At 37.6% G+C, this 21,310-nt stretch overlaps 1 non-coding gene across 1 annotated transcript; it reads left to right on the plus strand.

Annotated features, from left to right (window-relative positions):
- The first annotated feature begins 2,358 nt into the window (after positions 1-2,358).
- LOC141593583 (small nucleolar RNA R71) lies at positions 2,359-2,465 on the plus strand. Its single transcript, XR_012521657.1, has one exon. It is a non-coding gene; the product is annotated as a small nucleolar RNA R71 (small nucleolar RNA).
- The last annotated feature ends 18,845 nt before the right edge of the window (positions 2,466-21,310 follow it).

Consider the following 21,310-nt stretch of genomic DNA (forward strand, 5'->3'; position numbering starts at 1 on the left):
AGGCATGAATAGCCTAAGAAATTGTTATCCCCACACTAAGTTAAAGCACTACACATCAATAAAATCATTAGTCCCTCCCCCGCTTCTCTCAAAAATGATGAATATCTTGATCAAGGCACAAAAATTCAAAAATGTCAAAAATGCAATGTAGGAATTAAAATGCAAGTTAGGGAGTTAGAATATTTAAAAATTGTGGTTCGGATAAGACTCCACCAAACTCTCATCCTTAGTGAGATGTCATGGGGGCATGTTCAAGGTGTTGTTGATGTTACCCAACACCTTGAAGAAGTAGTCGAAAGCTTGTTCATTGTCATGATAAAGATCCTCAATAGATCTTTGCACTTGTTGTCCTCCATGATGGTCTTTATCGATGGCGTTGCCAATATAGGGATTGATAATCCTTCAAACTCATCATCCCAAAGACCGCAAACTTCGTCTACTTGATCATTAAAAATCTCTTGAGTTGATAGAGACATCTCTCCTCCTTTCTTGATTTGGCCAATGAGGCCATCCTCTTTACTTGTCATGGGTGAGCTTTTCAAGCTCTCTTTGTTGCTATTCTCTTGCTCTTTTGATGGAGCATCATCAACTTTCTTTTTCCATTGGAATTCCGACTTCTTCTTATCATCCTTTTGGCTATAGTGATCAACCATAAAGCATGGTTCATGCAAATGGGGAGCTCTCATGGTTTTATCAAGGTTGAAAGTTATGCTCTCGTCTCCCACTTCTAGAGTAAGCTCTCCGTGCTTCACATCTATTACCGCACCCGCGGTGTGCAAGAAAGGTCTACCTAGAATGATTGGAATATTGGAGTCTTCTTCCATGTCAACAATGACAAAGTCCACCGGGATGAAAAACTTCCCAACTCTTACGGGAACATCTTCCCATATCCCTAATGGTGTCTTCGTCGATCTATCGGCCATTTGGAGCGTGATGTTGGTACATTTAAGCTCTCCCATCCCTAACCTTTTACTCACCGAATACGGCATAACATTCACACTAGCCCCTAAATCACATAAGGCCTTGTTAATTGTGGTGTTGCCAATGGTACACGGTATTGAGAAGCTTCCCGGATCTTTAAGTTTTGGGGGTGAACTCCCTTGAAGGATTGCACTACTCACCTTAGTGAAGGCGATAGTTTCAAGCTTCCGGATTGACTTCTTTTTCGTAAGGATGTCCTTCATGTACTTTGCATTGGCCGGCACGTGTTTTATTAATTCCGTAAAAGGAATCGAGACTTCCAAATTCTTCACACTTTCCATAAATTTTCCAAGTTGGTCATCAAATTTAGGTTTAGCTTGACGACTTGGAAAAGGAAGTCTAATCACGATGGGTTCCTTCTCCGTGGCCTTGTCTTCACTTTTCTTTGAAAATTCTTCTTTTGTTGGTTCTCTTTCCTTGGAGTTTTGCACAACTTCTTCTTTGTCACTAGCTTCCACAACTTCATCCTCAACTTGCTTCTTTGGTCCTTCATATCTCGTACCACTCCTCAAGTGGATGGCACTAACTGTTTCATGTCTTGGGGGATTACTTTGAGGTGGTAATTGCCCCTTTTGTCTTTGAGAACTTGAAGATTCTAGTTGAGTCAATTGGGTTTCCAACATTTTGGTGTGGGCTAGGATGTTGTTGATGGTGATGTCCTTTGCTTGACTATCCTTTTGCATTTGAGTGAAAAACTCTTGTTGATTCTTTTGCATTTGGAGGACCGCTTTTTGAACATCAAAACCTTGGTCATTTTGTTGATTGTATGGAGTTTGGTTTTGGTAACCTTGGTTTTGGTTGAAAAAGGGTCTTTGATTTTGGTTTCTCATGGGAGGTGGGGTGTATGTTGGTTGAGGGTTTTGAACATTTTGGCTTTTGTATGAGAGATTTGGGTGGAATTTGGTGTTTTCATTGTAATAATTAGAATAAGGGGTACCACTCTTGTATGCTTGAAAAGCATTCACTTGTTCATTTGTTTCCCTACATTCACTTTGGTCATGTCCCAAAGTTCAACAATTCTCACATATCCCACTTGGGATTGATGAAGATGCCGTCATGGCATTAACATGATGCTTTGGTGATTTTGAGGGTTCTTCAAGTCTAGCCATAGCTTTTTCGAACTTCAAGTTGATGGTATCAATATGAGCACTAAGTTAAGCACCCAATTGAGTAATAGAGTCCACTTCATGCTTTCCTCCTCTAGTAGCCTTGCGAGGTCTACTATATTGTGAATTATGGACCGCCATTTCCTCAATCTTGTTCCAAGTTTGATTATCGTCAACTTCGGTGAACATACCATTTTATCCCATGTTGAGAATGTTTCTTGAGTCTTTATAAAGACCATTCCAAAATTGTTGTACCAAGAACCACTCGCTAAGTCCATGACGAGGACATGAGCGACAAATTCCCTTGAACCGCTCCCAGGCTTCATACAAAGATTCTTCATCTCTTTGCTTAAAACCCGTAATTTGAGCTCTTAGCATGTTAGTCTTTTCCGGTGGGTAGAACTTTTTGTAGAAAGCTAGAGCCAATTTCTTCCAAGAGTCAATTCCGAGAGTAGCCTTATCAAGGCCTTTCAACCATTGTTTTGCGGTGCCAATTAGAGAAAAAGGGAATAAGACCCATCGAATTTGGTCTTGAGTTACACCGGTTTGTGAAATCGCATCACAATAGTCACAAAAAGTCTCCATGTGAGAATGAGGGTCTTCACTAGGCATCCCCCCAAATTGGCTTCTTTCGACTAATTGGATAAATGCGGATTTAGGAATAAAATTTCCGGTTAAGTGTTGTGGTGTGGGAGTACCATTGGGTAGGTTCTCCTCGGTTGGTACAGAATGTGATGAAAATTTAGGCATTGTGGATTGATTTTGTGTTTGGTTCTCCTCACCTTCTCTTGCAAAAGGGTTGACGAACTCAATAGTGTTTGGTTGAATATCTACAATCTCGCCAATACCTCTCAAAGTACCTCTAGCAAGTCTTCTATTGTTTGTCAAAGTTCTTTCAATTTCGTGATCAATGGGTAACAAGTTACCTTGTAATCTTCTAGACATGCAAAATATCAAACAACTCAAAAATAATTAGAAAAAACAATGAGGAGTTTTACTTCCCCAAGGCAAAGAAAGACACAACTAATAACAATCTAAGAAAATCTAAATCAAGTTAACACCGTCCCCGGCAACGGCGCCATTTTTGGTCTCACTCACTTGGAGCTTAATTTCGGTTACTTGTCGTTAGGAGCACCTAGACCAAAACAATATTTATATCTCCACCAATAACTCTACTATTAGTAAAGAGGTAAGTAAAGGTCGGATCCCAAGGGACGGGTATTGAAGTAATATTTTCAATTGTAAGTAGCGGTGTCTAGGGGTGTCACAATTTGGGGTGTGAAGTAGAAGATCACTAAACTAAATAGCAATAAATGTAAACAAGCAAGATGATTAAAAAGGGATGTAAACAATTGATAAAAGGCACTAGGGTGTCATGGGGTCATAAGGGATTCATGGGAATTGATCAAACAAACATATTCTCAAATTATAAGCAAGCGATTATTGTTGTGATGGATCGAGTTGGTTTATATCTTACAATCCTAGGAAGGTTTGGGTCCCGGAGCTGAATCGATTAGATTGTACAACACCTACAAGTCGACTTAATCCTCCCTACTTAACTATATGCATGGTCTAATGAGACTCGAGTTGGTTTATATCCGACAAGCCTCATTGAAAAGGTAAGTGATGTGTAAAAAATGCAAGGATTCATAGGCTCGCATTTCATCAAACATAACATGTGCATAAGTTGAGATCACAAGCAAGCAAATAAATTATGAAAACATATTAAATTAAGCATGAATCATCCCCCATGTTGGTTTTCCCTAATTACCCATTAACCCTAGTTAAAGAAACTACTCACTCATTATCATGGTAAACATGCTAGCAAGGTTGTCAATCATACCAACAAAGCAAAACATGATGAATAAATGAAGAAGATTAACAATAATTAAAAAGGGATTAAGAGAATTATACCTACTAATGATTCCAATAATAAAGCAAAGAATAATAGAAGTACTTGATGAATGATTGGAAGGTTGTCAATCTCCCAATAATAACCCAAATAATCTTCAATTACCCAAAATAAAAGATGAATAAAAGAGAGATTAAGGAAATGAAATTTGTATTAAGACTTGATTAAAAGTTTATTACAAGATTAAGAAGAGATTAGAATGATATAAACTACACTAGAGATTGATAAGAATAACATGATTATCTAATTAGACTAATGGGGTATTTATAGTGGGGATTAGGTACACAAATTAGGGTTTACTAAGGGCTTAAATGACGATTAAGTCCTTGAGGAATCGCTCCACTCAAAAGAGATGTCGGTCTCCTTTTTGCCGGTCTTTCCGAAATATGCGCATCCTTCATAGAACAAGAAGAAAACGAAAGCTGCTGTAACACAATACGAGCGTCCAAGGCAGCGGGACGAGCGGATTGCCTGGCTGCTAGACGAGCGGATTCCATGGCCGGACGCTCGGATTCTAGCCGTCTTGGACGAGCGTCCCGAGGGTCAAGCCACTCGGATTCTGGACCAGTATTCTTCTTTTCTTCTTTTCTTCTTCCAACAATCCTCGGGGATCTTGTCGGAGATGCAAGGATCTTTCCTCATCATTGCCCATCTACTATAATATGTACAAAGGCCTTCTAGTCTTGTCTTATCTTTGATGCTTGGTCATTGAATTCGATCAATTTAGCTCTATTTTGCCATGAAAATGCAAGGTTTGCACTCCTTTCCTACCAAGGGAACAAAACCTCAAAGAATATACAAAACAAAGGACTAAAGATAATAAATGACCTTAATATGCACTAAAAAGCATGGGAACAAGGCTAATTCGGGGACTAAATACGCTCAAATAATGGTCACATCAATGACATAATTAAAGCTAAAACATATTTTTCAAGCAATCCATACCACAACTCAGCATCTAGCAGGCTTTTACTTACATAGTAGACTGGATGTTGCTGACCATCCTGTTCTTTCACTAGGACTGGGATGACTGCTGTGTCGGTGACAGACAGTTATACTGACAAAGGTTCCCCCTTCTCTGGCTTAGCCAGTAAGGGTCACTATTACTGATACAGGCTATAACAACGGTTAAAAACCATTGTTATATAAAAAAGCGGACGTTGTTAAAGCGTCCGTTGTAAAAGGTTTTAAAAACGGTTGGTTTTCTTAAGGAACCCGTTGTTAAAACTATTAACAACGGTTTTAAGTACAAAAACCCGTTGTGGAAAATGTGACTCAATTTTGGGGGGAAAATTATAACAACGGGTTGTAATATACAAAACCGTTGTTGTAACTAAAGACAACGGGTTTTTTTATGAATAACCGTTGTTGTTTGTTCTTAAAAAATAAAAAAAAATAAATTAAATATTACTAGATGCATGCATAATTACGGCCCGTTATAATTCCGATGCATGCATTATTACTGCCATCCCTGTGCATATGAACGGACAATATGGAATGAGAAGGATTAATAATAAGATTTGAAGCAGCAGAGAGAGATATGATGATGATTATGGCACAACTTCCTAACATATATATTAATTAAAAAACAACTCAAACCACACATTGCTTAGTATAAATACATGCATTATCTCAACTAACATTCCATTATCTCACTATACATCTCCAAACCCTAACTGCTAAAACAAACTCCAAATAAACCCTACTTAATCTTTCAAAACAAACTCTAAACTCCAACAAAATGAATGATATCATCCTTAAGACTCTTAATATGATCGAGAACAACAATAGTTTCATCCGCCGGTTGCTCCACATTGAGGAAAGTTTCAGGAGCTACCTTGCGGATGCTCGATCCATACTGAAGGACGCCAAAGAAGATGGCTTGATAGAGCAGCAGCAGTTGCAGCTATATGACGATATAGCAACTGCTGAACGGAACCTCCAAATAGCCAAGGAGGAGAGGACGGATATCATAGAGGAGAATAAGACCCTCTATGAAAATATAAGAATTGCATTTTTATTAATGTAATTTTTTTTTAATTTATGTATTTATTATATATATATATATATATATATATATATATATATATATATATATATATATATATATATATATATATATTAATTATGTTTATCATGCATTCCTCTCTATCATCTTGCTTCTTCTTTGTTTTAGTTTATTTAATTTGTTTTACTAGCTAATTAAGCGAATAATACTTAAAGAAATAACATAATGGTCGATAAAAACACATATACATGCAAATGAAATAATTAGAAAAAGAAAATAATGACGATGAAAGACGATGAAACCAAAAGTGACGGCGAGATTTACCTGATAATTAGACGATGAAATCAACAGTGACGGCGAGAAGATAAAGCGACGATGAGAAAGAGAGAAAGAGACGATGAGAAAGAGAGAAAGTGTGTGTTTTGTGTTTGTGTTTGTCTGCTTTGTTTGTGTTTGTGTATTAAGGTTTGTGTTTTGTGGTTGTAGCAGACTTGTGTTTGTGTGGTTTATAGTATGGAAGGTATTGACAACGGTTATTAAACAACAACCGTTGTCAAATAAGTTTTAACAACTGTTGTAAAACAACAACCGTTGTCAAATAAGTTTTGACAACGGTTGTAAAACAACACCCGTTGTCAAATAAGTTTTAACAACGGGTTTCAAAAGTAACCGTTGTGATTACTTTTCACTAACTTTGCGTCAATTTTGCGACAAATTATTAACAACGGTTGTGCATGTGTTACCCGTTGTTAAAACTTATAACAACGGTTTTTATAACCATACCCGTTGTAATTCATTTTAGTAAAATTCGCGCCATACATTCTACAACGTCTATTGTGATTTTCGTGAATAATCGTTGTTAAAGGGGCGTTGTAGTTGCCTGGATTTATAGTAGTGGGTGGAGATGATAAGTAGGATTTTAGATCCTGAAAAGCTGTCTCATGTTCATCCCTCCATTGGAACTGCTTATTCTTTCTGAGGAGGTTGTAGAATGTTTTGCACCTCTTGGAGGATCTTGATATGAAACGGTTCAGAGCAGCTACCCTGCCTGTCAATTTTTGGATATCCTTGACAAACTTGGGTGACTGCAACTCCAGGATAGCCTTTATCTGTTCAGGGCTGGCTTCTATGCCCCTTTTTGTGACCATATATGCAAGGAATTTGCCTGCAGAGACTCCAAAGTGGCATTTTGCAGGGTTTAGCTTCATGTTGTATTTTTCCAATATCTCGAACGCTATTTCTAAATGTTTCACATGATCTTCTGCATTTTTGGATTTCACCACCATGTCGTCTATGTACACTTCCATGATGTCACCTATTTGGTCTTTAAACATCATGTTGACCAGTGCGCAGACGGACGTTGCCCCGCATTCTTCAGGCCGAAAGGCATGGCACTCAGAATAAAGATATACCTCGATTGGCCTGTAATAAATGCAGTACTCTCCTGGTCAGCAGGGTGCATCTTTATTTGATTGAATCCACTGGAAGCATCCATGAATGTCAGCATCTCATGGCCTGCTGTGGCGTCTACCATGGCATCAATATGTGGCAAGCGAAATGGATCTTTGGGACAGGCTTTGTTTAGGTCAGTGTAGTCTACACAGACTCTCCACTTTCCATTCTTTTTCTGCACAACAACTACGTTAGCCAGCCACTCAGGGTACATTACTTCCCTGAACATTCCCATATCCAAGAGTTTTTCTACTTCCTCGTTAATAATGGTATTTCTTTCATCTACAAATTTCCGCCTTTTTTGCTGTACAGGCTTAAAAGATGGGTCAACATTGAGTTTATGTGTAATTATATCAGCGCTAATTCCAGTCATATCAAAATGTGCAAGCAAACCAAGATGATTTATTTTTAAGGAACTTTACCAGTTCAGGCCTGACACTATCTGGTGCGTCAGATCCTACTAAAACATACCTATCAGGGTACTCAGGGTCTAGGATTACCTGATCTGTTTCCATTCTGGGAGGTGCCACATAAGTGCTCCTGATAGGGTACTGTAATTGCTATGAAAGGGACTTACCTGCCTTGGAAGGCTTCAAGGCTGCTGTGTAGCATTCCTGGGCTGTCTTGTGATCCCCTTTGATTGTGGCTATGCCCCAGTCTGTTGGTATCTTGATACACTGGTGATAGGTTGACGGTACGACCTTGACATTATGGATCTAGGGCCTGCCCAAGATCGCGTTGTAGGATGACAGGCAGTCGAGGACTCCAAATTTCTCATAAGATAATACTTCTTCCACGTAGGTTGGGAGGTGGATTTCTCCTAGGGTGCTCCTGGTTTCGCCGCTGAATCCAACTAGGACACTGGATTTTTTGGTGATTTGGTCCTCGTTGATATTCATAGCTTTTAGTACGTCAAGCATGATCAGGTTCACTGAGCTGCATCCGTCTACCAGGATCCTTCTTACTGTGGTGGTTCCAATCTGCATAGAAATTACCAGGCCATCATGATGGACATCAGGGATGCCCAACAAGTCACAATCATTAAAAGTGATTGTTGGGATATGATTCGGCTTGCAGGGTGATACAGTCATTGGCGTCCTGGCTATCTTCTTTGTTGTTGAACGTGTCAGGCCGCAAATCTCTGAAACACCAGATATGAATTTTACTTCATAAATTGGTGGTGGTGGACGGAGACTACGATCCTGTTTATGCTCCTAATTCTCTTTACCCTGGTTTGCGCTCCTGTTTTTTGTCTTGATCAGGTCTTTCAAGTATCCAGATTTTAGCAGGTAGGTCACTTCCTTCCTCAGGGTGAAACAATCATCCGTGGTGTGTCCAATATCCATGTGAAATTCGCACCATTTAGAATTGTGTCTCCTAGGGTTGGGATTTTCTGACTTCCTGGGCCATCTGACAGCTGATCCCATGTTGTCAAGTCTCTGGATTAATCCTGCAATATCAACACTGAAGTTATTTTCGGAAATAGGTGGATAAACTTTAATCTTACCTTGATACTCATGAGTGAGGATAACTTCTGACTGATCTGGCCTCGAATACGGAGTATGCCTCTAGTTGTTGTTGGAGCTTGTGTCCTCCACAAATTAGTGTGATAACATTTAAATCTCTTACAGGTTCACAAGGGTATACTTCGTATATTTAATCAGTTGATTAACGTTTACCTAATAACGGTTGGCTTGCTAGAAAGTTTGACGTTATTATCATACAGATGGCGGTGATCAACTGGTCCCTAAAGGTCACACCTATAGGATGTGTTTGAGAAATGTGGTTATAGAAATATAATCACATTGATGCCCAATATGACTAAAAAGTTAGTCAATCTGTTGATGAGATAATTATTTAATGAAAATTAAATAATATTAGTTGAGACGAATTAACTGTCAATTCGTAAATTAAATATAATAAGTTATATTTAATTAAATATATGTAATGTTAGCTTGACGAATTAATCATAATTCGTAATTAAATATAATCAGTTATATTTAATATCAACAAGATGAATGTGTCATAGTGGTAATAGTGAGGGTACACATACCAAGAGGTCATGGGTTCGATCCTCACTAGATGACAATTCAACACATTTTATATATTTTTGGAAAGACCAAAAATAAGGAGAATATACTCCTTATTTCGGTCAGTTGGGCCGAAAATAGGATAGCATTATTCATCCTAATTTTTGGCCAGTATAAGAAAGAAAGGGAGAGAATTATTCTACCCTAATTCTTTTTCTTGACCTTGCCTCATCTTTCTCATCAGAAAAAACACAAAAACAACTAAATTTTACAGAAAATTTTAGATCGATTCTAGCACAATCAATAGGGCATATCTCATATCGTCTTGGGTGCAACTGATAGGCGAATATCAATTTTGATAGTGTTCTTAGGCCAATTTTGCTAGGACCGAAGGTTAATTCTGAATCCTTTATACTTTGTTTATGTATTTTGTTTATGACCTTTAATCATCATTGTTAAATTCGTTATAATCCTTCTAAATTAAGGGAAGTATACAGATTATTTCTCATAGTTGTTTCCTTTGTTGCTCTTCCTACAGCTCCTTTCGTGATCCTTTGGTCTACAAGGTGATCCAGGTTTATAGCTTCTATCTTCCTCTAGCCTGATGAAGGCAAGATTCTTGGCCTGAACGTCCTCGAAGGTGTGGCAGGGATACTTAGTGAGCTCGCTGTATAAGTCACTATATGGTAGTAACCCCTGCCTGAATGCCTCCACTGTTGTTCCAATGTCACACCTGGGTATGGATACTTTTTCCTTGTTGAATCTTGCGAGGAATGTCCTGAGAGTTTCATCAGGCTTCTGTGTAACTCGGTAAAGGTCACTGGATTGTTTCTCCAACTCCCTGCTACTTGCGAATCGCTGGTTGAAATCGTTGATCGGGTTGGCGAAGGAATGGATGCTCCCGGTTGGCGAGTTGATGTACCATTGCGGGCGGGGCCCGGTCAGTCGTTCCAAATCCCTTACACATACAGACTTGTCTTAATTCGCTGGGAATAGATGCAGCCAGCATTTTTTGTTTATAAAGAGCCACGTGATTTTGTGGATCCGTGGTTCCATCATAGACCCTCATGGATGGAACTACAAACATCTTTGGTAGGTCTACTTTAGCTATTTCGTCTATGAAAGGCGAATCAGCATAGCTGTCAGGGGCAGCTTCTTCCATGCTGGCAGGTACTCAAGGTATCTTATCGAATTTTTCATTGAGTTTCTTAATCTCCTGAACTACTGCCATCATGATGGCTGCTGCAGATTCATCAGGTTTCTCCTTGTCATTCTTTGGTTCACCATGACCATCAACATCAATAGATTTAAAAACACTTGGGCTCCCAAAATTGGAAAAATCGATATTTTTGATGATTGATGCAAATGGGGTTCCTGGTTGGAATCTAAAGCCTGCCCCTTGAGTTTTTCTAATTTTTGTTTCAGGGTTGACTCGGATTCTCTTAATTACAAGATTTCTGCTTCAGTTTGGGCTACTTTTTCTTTCAGGCTTTCCAACTCAGCGATTTACTGGAGAGCTGCATTCAATTGTTCTTCAACTGTAGGTTGGGCCATTTTTGTAGGATTTTTGAATTTTTGTAAGATAAGAAAAAAGGATTTAAAGAGCTAGATGCCCCACGGTGGGCGCCAATTGTTTTGTGTGGATTTAGCGCAAGGCGAAATCAGGTCAGGGTAGATTTAAGTAGGGTTAACTAGCTCTAATCGGTCTATTGGTCAGGTCGTCAGGGTCGAAATGTATGCTATGAATATAACAAAAATAACAATCATAAGACAAAGGATTTTGTACGTGGAAAACCCTTGAATGGGAAAAACCCACGGGCACCAAGCCAGGAGAGGATTTCACTATGTAATTTAGGAGGATAATTGTATGACAACGACAATGCTTATATTTCTCTAAGTATCGTGTATGTAGATGTATGCTTCTTCTTCTGTGTATGATGTATTGAAAATGTCTTCAAAGTATTCCTTATATAAGCTTCACTTGAACGGCTGCTTGTTACTGAATTAAATGCGGATTATTCTCCTTAATTGCCCGTGATAATTGCAGATATTCCTCCCTTAATTGCTGCATTTACTGCGAGATCTTTCCATTCAATGCTGCGTATATAATCCTTTTATAATACGCGTTTATGGTCTAATATCGTCCTGATATTTTGACCGTTGTCCTCTCCATGGCTTGGCGCCTGTCTTCATGTGTCCTGAAAGCCTAACATCCTGACAGCCTGGTAGTCAGGTTAAGATTAGATACTGATCAGGGACGTCTGTGGATTTTCAGGCCTAACAGACCCCAATTACGAAGGTCGCCGAGCATAAATCAAAGTCACTCTGAAACTGTGCCATCTTAGGCGAACAGTCATTAGTCAAAGAACTGACTCATAAGAATACCATAGTAGCTCTCGCCACGACCAGGCTATAAAAATTGCCAGAACTCTACAAGCGGTCATAAGTCCGACAGAGTGTCCCTCCCAGTCTGCCTATGTGATCGACTAGTCATCTCTCATGACTCTATGGCACTTGAACTTGCCATCAATCGCATCACACTCTAGTTGCTTCGAGATGTCACCTCATGTAAGTAACTAGGGACGAATACTATGTTAATCCAGTTCACTTTAATGGGGTTCAATATTGTCTCAACAATCCCATTTGGATATAACAAGGTGTAAGATGAGTTAATAATAACTCAAACAATAAATGTGATTATCACACATGAGTAGTCAATACCATGTTGCAACTCCATGTCTTATATTCATGAGTGCACTTATACACTTGAGTAACGCAATAAAAGTTTAGCTTGTGAACATACAAATTTTTCCGAATTGTGATTTCCTTCAACTTCATGTTATTCCTTATAGCATGACTTTTACCTAAGTACATGTCTCGACTTCATACTAGACATAGGTTCTTAAGCATAAAAGAAGCTATTGGTGTTATCACATAACTTGTGATGTGGGTTTCGTTAAACAACACTACTTATAGTTTTAACGTCCACCACTTAATCACAACGCACTTAGGTTCATTTCGTAGAAACATGCAATGGATGACAATAGAATATTCTTTTCTAGTCCTTAACTCCTTATGTCAATAATCTGCCTAGGATTTTCTCTAATCCAAATGAGTTTAGAAACTTGAGTTTTGTGTAACTTCTTAACACACAACTTATTTCTCTTCCAAACTATAGAAGAGATCATTAGTTCTCCTGGAGAATTCATGACGGTTCTTTTAAGGCTTACCAATGACTCTCATATGGGTAGACTTGTTATCGACTTATCATGCTCCCAGCATTTAATTCATCTAGGACATATGCATAATGGTATACATGTTTATACTAATGGCGGAAACATTAGTAATCATATTCATGTAGACAATAGTTCTTAGGTTCAAGTCAATAATCATAGCTCTATGATAATTCAAATTTCATCAATATGAACAACCTACTTAACTTATTGTATTAAGAAGGATCATTATCATCATAAGATACCTATCTAAGTGTCAATCCAACATCCCATGTTATAATAGTTATGCTTAATGTCAAATTTCATCCAGAATTGAAAACCTATTTGCACGTCATTTTCAAATGAGTAATAAGTTATACAATTCATGAAGGATGATTGCTCCCACTAAACTTCATGGCTAAACATGACAGTCTCTTGCTCCCACTCAAGTCCATGTATACACATGTTTCTCCATGGAAACATTACATAATGGAATGTTCATTGCTTCTCTAAGTATTAATCAAAACCATATATGTCATTCATATATCACTTTCAAAATACCCATTTAGAAAGTGGCTTTGATACTTTACTTACTTTAATAATGAATAGCAATGTTTTGAATCCTTAGCTTAGTTAACAATTAACTTAGTTCTGTAGACATCCACATGTCACTCTATGCAACTCTTAATTATAAACTTCTATTCACTTTGGATTGGTCTCAACAATCCCCAAATAAATCCATTTAATTGCATAGATATCATTTTAGTTTCATAGGGCTCTTAAGTAAAATGTCGAATTTTAAGATTTCTTGTAACTTCATAGATCATAATCTAAATTTCAATCTTTGTCCTTGTGTAGTATCCTCAAGAACATCTTCTTTTGGTCTCCTCACGTAGTATCCTCAAGAACATCTACTTTTGGTCTCCTCGCGTAGTATCCTTAAGAACATCTTCTTTTGGTCTCCTTGCGTAGTATCTACCTTCTCAAGGCTTGTGGCTAAATTACTCCTACTCTATCTTTAGAAAAATATCCTATTTCTCCAAAGATAGCTTTTGAGCCACAAATAATGATGGTTAAGGAGAAAACTAAATCATATATCTATTTAATAGTGATTTAGTCAAGACATTTTAAAAGGATAACTTAGACAAGATGATTTGAGTTGGATAGGTGAATCAAATGAGGTTGGTAATGTTCCCTTATATGAATTTAACAACTCAATCATAACTTCATAATTGATCTTTCATAAGTAAGTTGTGACTTTTAGTCACTATGACATAAGGAGAATCGAATTCATAGCTTATGGACATATAATGACGTGATCATTATAATCGTCTATATAATCAATTTAAGTCGATAATCTTATGTTTCTCGATGCAAGTAATGTATGATGATAAATTTTAGAACAACCAATACAATAAAGTAAGTGACTTGGGTTGCAAACCAAGTCACCAAAATCCAAAATACAACCATTGTTTTAGGAAATAGCAAATTCCCAAGTCGAACGAGGAAATTTAAAATAGTTCTAAAATTCCAAAATACAACACAAAAATAAAGACAAAATAAAGCAAAAGCTCCCATTGATCTAGTACCATGGGCGGCTACATCTAGCTTCCCTCAAGATCTTCTAGGCTTGCTTTTATTTGCCCTTGTCCTTGCTCGGATGCCCTAATTACAATAAAAAGGGAATTGTCACAACTTGTATCATAATAGCAAAGTTGAGATCAAAACATAAAAAGATAGGGATAATTAAATTACCTACTAGAATAACCTTTCCAGCTTTGATGTCGCTTAGGTACTTAGGACAATTATATTCCTCTTCCAATGCCCAATGCCATTACAATAGTGGCATTTGTCCCCGGACGGGGCACCCTTCTTGGGCTTAGAGGAGCTAGCTTCACAATCTTTTCCCTTGTTCTTAAAGGGGGTAGGCTTCTTACCTTTTGCGCCACCTTTCTTGAATTTTCCCTTGCTCTTTTGATTGATGTTGAGCACATCCTTGGTGGTGCTAGCATTTAGCCCCATATCCCTCTCAGCTTGCACAAGTATTTTGTGCAATTCATCGAGGGAAGCTTTCAAGTTTGTCATATTAAAATTCACCCAGAATTGAACGTATGCTTTAACCTTGTTCAAGGAATGAAGAATTCGATCAATGATGAGTTCTTCGGGAATGTATACCTTTTGCATTTTCAACATCTCAACATGTTACATCAACTTTATCACGTGAGGACTAACCTTTTGGCCCTCCTTAATGTGGAGATCGAAGAATGCGGATGCCGCTTCATATTGAATGATCCTCGGAGCTTGTGAAAACATGGTCACAAGCTTCGTATAGATCTCATAGACGGTGCTAATCTTTATAGCACTCCTTTGGAGTTTGGCCTCCATGGAAAAAATCAACACATTTTCGATCGCGGCCGACTCCTTTTGGTAAGTCTCATAGGCTTGCCTAGCGGCGGGAGTAGACCTAGCGGTCGGTGCGGCGGGAGAGGCCTCGGTGAGGTAACGAATCTTATCATCACCCTCCGCGGCTAAGCGAAGTTGGGCGTCCCAATCGGCGAAGTTTGACCCATTCTTTTCTAGTTTACAACGATCCATGAAGGATCGGAGCCATGAAACAATGGTGAGAGTGTTCGAGCTAGTGGATGCGTTTGAATTTGGAGTTGCCATTGCAAATGAGAGAACAAATTCGACTGCAAAATAAAGATGAAGAAATTAATAAACATCTATTATTTTAATAATAATAATAATAATTATAATAATAATAATAATAATAATAATAATAATAATAATAATAATAATAATAATAATAATAATAATAATAATAATAATAATAATAATAATAATAATAATAATAATAATAATAATAATAATAATAATAATAATAATAATAATAATAATAATAATAATAATAATAATAATAATAATAATAATAATAATGTAACACCCCGGTTTATGAAAGAGCCTTTAGCAAGACATTCCCTAATAAACCGGACTGTTACCATCTCGGTTTCCCGAGGTAGTGAATAGCAAATTAAACTCCAAGGCAAAATTATATAATTACTTTAACTTAATTATTACAAAACCTCTTTTACGTCAAATTACAAAGAACTAACATAAATAAAAGTGAAGGTCTTCTAGATGATGATCTAGCTACTAAGTCTTCTGATCCAGTGTCTCACGCCCATCCATCTCCCGTTCTATCTCTTAACCTGTCAAGTCTGCTCGCCAATATTTGGGTCGTCACAGGTGTTCACGAATACACAGGGTCAACCACGAGGTTGAGTAGGGAAAACAATGAAACAATAAAATATGATATGCATGCTCCTCCGTCACCTCCATCTCCATCTCAACTCATATCACATATCTCATAACCCGGAACGCCCAGCCATACCGATCCCCGGTAGACTATATATATCGACCGTAGTCGATCTCGCTACCGTCAAGCACCGAGGACACCAGGGCAAGTCCTGCAGAACCCGCCTGGGCCTTATCACAACATCGTCATCATCACACCACATCACCACAACATCCTCCATCTCCAATGTATATGAATGCTCAAAAGAAATTAATGCAACACAATATATATATATAAATCACTGAACTGATAAATTATAAAATCATGCCGGTTACCCGATGTTGTGATATCATACTCAATACGATCAATTCAGTCAATCACTTTCCCGTATATAAATCATAACGTAATTCAACAACCAGGAATCAAGTCAACACAATTCAACAACAACGATAATAGGACAAGTGTATTTCCCTACCTCAAAGTGCCAGCAAATCCAATTAAGCAGTTCAAGCAGTCCAGAAAATAAAGCAACGAATCTGATTATCGATCCTTCACGAATCCGTCACCTAAAACAATTATAATATTTATAATTACTAACTACTAAATATGGAAATCTCCCAAAATAGAAGCTTTCCCGAAATACAAGCCCGACACCAAACTTATGCCCAACTGATAACTAAAATAACCCGATTAGTATTTGCCCCAACTTCCCAAAATAGAAAGTTACTAAAGTAGAATTTCTTTGAATGGAAACTTTCCCAATATAGTAGTTTTTTCATTTTAACAAACCCGTCTCTAATTAATTAATTATTATTAATTATTATTTTATTTTAAATAACTCGGAACTAAAACCAAAATGATAATTAAAGGATTAACGAATTATGCGATTTAAGAAAAACCCGAATCAACATTTGAACAACTCAACACCCGACTCAAAACCCGTCTTTAATTATTTTAATCAACTCGGGAATTAAATTAATTAATTAATAATACGACCGATTAACGAATTATAACGATTAAACTAATAAAAAACCGTTTCAAAACAAACACAACCCGTCCACAACCACCGTCCCTTCACTCGCATCCCCACGCTCCCACGCGCCACCTCTCCACCGTGACAACCACCAGGCATGCTGCCCACTTCGACCCCACCACCAACAACCGCCACCAGCCTGGTCGACTGCCGCCGGCGAGTCAAACCAGGGCTGGCATTTGGCCTGGTTCACCGCCAAGCCTCACCAACCGCCCACTGTCCTTGACTCACCACCACCGCAACACTCACCAAACCCCTGTCAAACCACCACGACTCTGCTCGCCGTCAGCCCACGCACCCAGAAACAGTGGCACCACCGTCTCGACCTCCCCCTAGTCCACGGTGGCGCCACCCCAACCTAGCCATCTAAACTCGCCTGAAACTGCATTTAAACTCGTTTGCTACTCCCCCGTCGCTGCCGCCTTTTACTGTTACTATAACCACCCAAAACCACCATGACACCACCACTACACTCGTCACTCACCACCCATTACCATTACCCCGACACCAACCACCCTCATCCCCTCCCTAAGACACGCAACAGCCACCAACATACGACAGAAAATGCGAAAACAGAGGAAAGGAGTTGCTCTTACCTTTTTCCTGCCACCTCTACCGCCACTAGGGCCACCCACGGTTGTCGACAAACACCCTAAGGTCTTCCTTGCTGCGCTGCCAACACCCACGCTCTCTCTCTCTCTCCCGTTTTACGTGAGGGTTGAGATTGAAGCTGATGAAGTGAGGGAGGCGGGTTGAAGGAGTAGGGTTGATAGAGATTAGGGTACTATTAGGTTTAGGGTTTAGGGTTAGGGTTAAATGGGCTGGACAGATTATTGGGCCAACTCAAATGGGTTAGCTCACCTTTCGAATTCTATATAAAACCCGTCTCAATTAACTTGCGATACGTAATTATCGACTCAACAATTAACCCGATATAATTAGTAATATAAAATGTATAATAATTAATATATAATAATATCCGTTTAATTGATTATATAAAATACGGGGTATTACAGTCTTCCCCCCTTAAAATGAACTTCGTCCCGAAGTTCGCTCCCGTACCCAAACCTCAGAAGGGTATTGCATATCGTACTTACGGACGTCACTCATTTCTAACATGGTTAACACACACTTTGACACATCAATTAAACATAACAAATACGAAATGTTACATTCTGCCCTCCTAAAAATAAACTTCGTCCCGAAGTTTAACTCGTCTTTATTTAACCCAACTAACTACGACGAATAGCTACCTGAGAACACCGTCATCTTTCATCTAAATTCCGATCTCAGACTCAAGTAACTCAATAACCATGGTCTCACTGGACCGTAAACGTAACTCGGCATAAAGGCCCCACAACTCATAACTCAATACCAGTAGTTTAACTACACTCTCCTTTTTCACCTCAACCAACTAACAGAAGTAGGAATAAAACATATAGAACTCATTTGCATAGGTACCCCACAACGAAACATCTACTTGATCAACACTACCATCTACAAACAAGTGCAAATTAAGCATTAAGATTTTACAATCCTACCCAACTAAAAACATGGTTACGTTCTCGTAACCTCTTTTCAATTTTCATATACCTATGCAACAAAATCATTATCAACCATATGAGACAGGAAAGAATACATGATAAGAGATTGCGCATCAACATTAAGGTCGAAACAAGGTTTTATTAAGAAATTAACGGATTGTCAACAAGTAACATTTATTACTAGCTCATGCTTAACTTAAAAACACAACATCAAACTAAAGGAACAACAAGAAAGGAACTAAGGTTTACACGGTTTTCACAACTAAACAAATTTGATGATCAATTGTAGACTATGAACGAGTGAGAGCAAAATCAACAAAACAATTTAAGAACTTCTCACATTTGTAAACATATCACAGAAAATAGATCTACCACTGCTATCCCTCACAATCACAGGATCTTATTGACATGTCCGTACAACCATTTACTCACTCATTGGTTTAAGTCGCGAATTAGGCCGATGAATTTAAGCAATCAACAACATACTCATCATTCATATTTTAAATTATCAAAATTGTTTGCACAATATCAATTCTGAAAACATGTTCCCCAATAAAAGTAACAACATATGATCTATGACAACGACAACATTACTTCCATATCCCTCATGTGTTTTAACATCTTAGCAACCATATCATTCAATTGTGTCCAGCAACTTAGTATAATTCATTTTCAGCAAAACAAAAGATATTGTATAAATAGTTTAAACCTTTACATTTTCCATCATATACTTTGTAGAACACTAGCTATGATAAAAAAAATTTAGCAACTTGAACAACTTCTCTGATTTGCACGATTTGAATAATTAGGCAACTTGTGGCTCAATTAAATGTAACTATAATGACTATCATTTAAACCAATGCATATCATGTGAATCATCAAAAGGGTTATCTCATTATAATTGCCAACATAGTTATCATAAACAATCTTTATTAGAATATAATTGATAGTAACGACTCAAGAATATAGATATGCCAAATGTCGTGTTACGATTGCAAGAATCACTGTAGCATTTTATGACAATATAATAACGAACATATCCAATAGGAAATAACTCACTGTTTATTATCATGTTATAGGTGTAGGTTCAACTGAAATAATTTAATGTGATGAAGGTAATACATATAACTATTGGCACACAACTCATATGAAAGACATTAGAACTTAGATGCATCCTACATGTGTGAACATTTAGACATACTCATTACTATCATCCATGTGTAAACATTTAGACATAATAATTATAATTATTCATGCGAGTATATTAGAACAATCAAATTAACTGTTAACGCCATCAACTTTACCAAGATATGACAATATAGTTTTATATTTATATATATCCGACCACTATGCAAATATGATGAACACGCCAGAAATATTGCAACATGCCAAATGTATATAACGTATGCAAAAAACTGGACTCGTATAAACATTTCACCCTCGAGTAAGAATCAAATTAGGTTATCCCATTTTTCTCATACTATCATGCCAACAGTGTTATCAACTAAGTTTTAAATTTTGTCACTTGTTAAGATACATAATTACCGGACATGCGTGCTACTATCATCATATAAGGACATTATAAATTCACATTACTAAGGCTCATGAATTAACCAAACAATCGTATGAAAATTCAACATAGAACACACATTTTACAAGTCATGATTCACGTTGTAACTTTCAAAGATCACGAATAAATAACCGTTCGATTAAAACTTGATTCATATTATTTTTATAGAACACGGAGAGTTAAAAACACAGGGGAAAAAGAATTAGGTCTAAAGTACAAGAATTCCATTTTTAAAGAATTTTACAACTCAGTTGGTCCAAACAAACATATGACAGCAATTGGTCCAAAACTTGGGTCAGTTTGCAAAATTTACCGTTTAATATAGAAACATCAAGAATTTTCGTGGCTCATTCATTTGAAAACATATGCGACTCTTTTGATCGATGGAGTTGTAATTATGTAAAATTTATTAATACAATTTAAATGAGGATTTTCACAAAATCGTTGGTCGAACATTACTGCACAGGAACTTCCTAACCACAGCTCACTAAAATATTTATTCCTCCTAGTCTGTATATCCTATAAACACGAAACCAACGCCAAACGATCACTAACTCCCAAGACTATCTCTCATAAAATTTTTATCCATAGGCAATAAACAGAAAAGAAATGGCAGTAAGGTCAATTAAAGAGTAAAATCAAACAAAACGAGTTTCAGCACTAAGTCATTCATTTTCTATGTTCCAAACTCTTGCAACCACACTATCGATACTAACCCATCCTAACTTAAATCTCACACTGTACTTACGTAAACATCTATACCATAGAATTCCTTCGCATCTCGATCTACTTCGTACATCTAAATCACGATTGCTATGACTATAAACATGCAATTCAATAGTGTTTCTAATTACTATCACATTACTATACTAGCATGGCTTTGGGATCACATAACCGCATATTACTTAGTCATAGTAGTACTATCAACACATCATTCATACAAAATACCTACCGTAGCGTTGTCCTGCAGAATGGTTAGAATATATGGGTCTCAAGGTATACATCAACTCTTTTATGCAATAATCAATGTATCAATCAGTTAACACTTAGGCAACGATATATGAATTTCATGCTCAACCTCAAGCAGCTTTTCTACCCTTTCTCTCATATACACTCAGGGTTTCCGGGTCAAACTGAGAGGGCCGCTGGTTCGGTGTGAGGGGGTCC

This window comes from Silene latifolia, chromosome 7 (genome assembly GCF_048544455.1).
Source record: "Silene latifolia isolate original U9 population chromosome 7, ASM4854445v1, whole genome shotgun sequence".
NCBI lineage: Eukaryota > Viridiplantae > Streptophyta > Magnoliopsida > Caryophyllales > Caryophyllaceae > Silene > Silene latifolia.